Below are 3,648 nucleotides of genomic sequence, written 5' to 3'. Positions count from 1 at the left end.
CCACTGCCAGGGATCCACCCGCTCCGTACCCGCCCTCCCCCGCCTTCCTGACCACCACCAGCCGGGCCCTGGGGCCTGGCCTTCCCTCCTCCTGCTGACAACCAGAACCTGCCAAGAGCACTTGCGGGGTCCTCCTCTGGGAAGGCAGAGCTCCCTGAAATCTGGAATCAGGGTGAAAACAACTGGCCTGTTTTTCCGTCTAGACAGGAGTCATCTTCAACTTCAGCTGATTTCAATAGCAAAAGGCCAAATCGAATCGTGCAACGCCAACAGCCTTCTAATTGACAGGTTTTCTTTCTTCCCGTATTGGCCTTTCTTTACTACTTCCTTGCAACCGTCTCTGAATTCTGAATAGCCGACAACCCCCAATGTTATCCACTCTGTTGCTTTTGTCTGGAAAACTCTACAGTGTTTGTGGGATGTCCCCAAAGGAAAGCTATGTTCTAATTTTATCATTTCCATCTGTCTGGTTATGTCAAGTTAATTCAGAGAGAGAAGAGACACTGACCAACACTGAGAGGCCCAACAGGGCAGAGATGGAGGCCTGCCCAGACCAAGAGGCGGGGGATAGGCAGGGGCTGGGGCGGGGGGTGCGGCTGGGACTCCCACCAGAGAAGGATGTGGCTCGCTGGGCTGGTGGGGGGAGGCATTGGCTATTTTAAGGAGAGGAAAGAGAAGATGTGGGGTGTGTCTGGGGCGGGGAGACTCTGTTCCTACCTAGTTATCCAGCATATATAGAGGAGACGTGGCGGAGATGGTGTTTGATACGCATAATGGCATTTCTGAACACTTATGCAGGGTAGCATTGGTGGCCACTTGCCGACTCCTGATAGGGTTGGTTGGGCCACGTCTTCCTTGGAGGGGCCATCGTGGAGGGGGAGCTGGAGAAACAGAGCCCAGGGAAATGGCAGTAGGGATGCTCATTCTGGACCCAGGTCTGAGTAGAGAGAGGGTACCTGTTGCCTAGGTGAGTGTGCCAAGCCCAGGGTTCCAGGGGGGCACGTGGGGAGCTTCCCCACCAGCCGTGCACGGAGCCAGTCCCACCCCCTCAGGAAAGCGGAGGCCAGACACAGCTGTGCTCACATCCACCCAATTCTGCTGCAACTCTTCCACCCCAAACAAAAGGGCTTGGGCTGCACAAGACCATGATTTATGTTTTCAGGGGACGCCCATTTGTCCCAAGCGTATCCTGTAATTTCAGAATTACTCGGTGTCCTGATGCATTTCCCACCAGAGGCTGCTAGTAAGCATGTTCTAGCCCAAGTCCTCCCTCCTGCTTCGGTTAGCCCGATGCATTGCTTCTGGAAGGAGACTCTAGGACGGGGAGTGCATGTTCACGGCACGCAGGCATCTGCTGTCCCCACTTTCACCCGTGGTAGACATCACTGATTGATTGTATCACTCTCGGAGTCTGGATCAGGTTTCGGAATCCAAAGGCTTGACGTTGGCGCTTAAAATGAAAACTTATATGCCTTTCTTGCTCTGGGACCTGGAGGAGGGCGAGGCATGGGTGTAGCCCAAGAAGGGAACTGGCTTCCTTTCCCTTCCAAAGGCAGTTCCGGGGGACTCAGGGCCAAGAGAGGGTAGCACCAGAACGTGGTCAGTGCAGCTCGGTTCAGAGCTCGTCCAATGAGTGGCATGTACTGGCCCTGTGCAGGGTGCCAGTGATCATAAGAGGAGCTGGGGCCCAATCCCTGGTGACTGGGGAGCTCTCCTGATTCCTTTGATTTTTGCTCCTGATGATTGAAGCCCCAAGCACAGCCATGTGGTACACACGTGGCCACAGCCAAGTGAGCAACCAAACCCTGCCTGGGGTCACCCAGTACCCACTCTGCCTTGAGCCTCCCCCCAGGGTCTGTTCCTTGCGTGGATCACGTGGTTGTAGCACGTTGCCATTCAGACATGTCTCCGCTAGCCTGTTAGAGCAGCCTGGGAACGCACAGGCCACCAAGACTATTTATTTAAATACAAAACAGAGGGAGAAAACACACACACGGAAAAAAAATTGTAAGCACTTTTTTTTGTAAAACCAATGTCTGTTTTGTTACATACCTTTCATGTTGTGCTTTGTAAATGTCCTATTTGTGTAATAAATAAAGTTAATGCAAGTAGAAGTGCGGGCACTTAAATCCAGAACACGATGGGATTCCGTTTCTTTCCTGCTCTCCGGTTAAGGACTCCGGCCCCCGGCCCCCAAGGGTTCTGGGCCGCTGGACACTTCAATCCCCCTTCCTGGGCAATTGGTACTATTTCCCAGTTAGTCAGCTGTGCGCTGCCAAGGCACGACGGTGAGTTTCTTCTCTCATCTAAGCTTGGTAGGCAGTCGTGCTGGCTGCTGTGTCCCGTGTCCCCACTCCTGAACACATGCTTTCTGCTGGGCCCCAAGCTGGCTCTGCAGACTTGGAGAAGGGCCCAGCCCACCAGCCCTAGAGGGGCTCTCAGTCTGGCCAATGCTATAAGAGATGGATCCCTCCGACGTGCTGTGGGGGCTGGGGTGCGGGACAGAATAGGTGCAAAAGAGAAGATATTGGGGGGCCTGGAAGGGGTAGTGCAGGGGAGCCTGTTGGGAAGATGTGGGAGAATTTGGTCTGGGGAAGTAAAGGGGAATATGGGATGGGAGGCAGGGAGACAAGGAGACAAGCCTCTAGCTTCGACACACACTGGGTCTCCTACTGGATCTTACTGGGTTCCAGAGCCACCACACCATCTGGGGAGTGAGAGAGAACAGCTTTTCACTCCTGGGCCACTTTTCTTTTAGCAGCAGAACTGTTGGTTCAAGCCAAAGTTCTCAATGAGGGGGGGTAGTGGAGTGGTCCTGCCCCACCCTGCACAGAGTTGCTCAGAAACCTCATCTCCGGGTGTACATTGTCCTCACCCCTGTAGGGCCCTTGTCTTTATTTTATCAGTTGTTTCATCCACCATCCCTGGCCCCATCTCTGCCCCTCCCCCCTCCCTTCTTCCAATCCACTTATCAAATGTTGATTTAGATATATGTGTATCTTTCAGAAATAGTTTGTGTGTGTGCTTCTTGACATGAATGTGCTTTCTGTTTTCCAAGCGCAGTATGGAGCTCAGCCCTGTCGTTCTGTAGAGGTGAACTGTTGCCCCAGAAGGGAGGAGTAACCCCCAGGATCCCTCCATGGAGCAGCTGAGTGTGCCCAGGCCGCCCTCTACTCCTAACTCTGCCCAGCATGCTAATTCCAGTTCACTGGTTTGAGGGCCAATTTCCTATCCCTGCAGACCTTGTCAGAGCCTTTGAAGGCCCACCTTTTCCTGGCAGCTCTTGGTGAGCCAGGGACAAAGCATGGGGGTGGGGGTGGCATGGGCTGCTGGATCCAGCAGCCTCTATGGAGGGATGGTTATACAGAGATCCAGGATGTCTGTGGCCCAAGTGTGGCCAAAGAACATGTCACTCCTTCCTCTTCTGGTTTTCAGCTGACACATGATCTTGGGGGTGATGTTGAGAGATACGGGAAATAAGAATGCTTCAGGGAGTGGCACGTGGGAATGCACATTGCTAGACCCCATTCCCAGAGATTCTGATTAGCATGTCTAGGGTAGGGTCCAGAAATATCTAATTCACGGGTGATTCTGAAGCCGGTGAAATGAGGATCCCCTAAGAAATCATCTCAAGAAAGTACACTTGGG

The sequence above is a fragment of the Martes martes genome (assembly GCF_963455335.1).
Source record: "Martes martes genome assembly, chromosome: 12".
NCBI lineage: Eukaryota > Metazoa > Chordata > Mammalia > Carnivora > Mustelidae > Martes > Martes martes.
The sequence above is the reverse complement of the archived record's forward strand: the minus strand, read 5'-3'. Positions refer to the sequence as shown.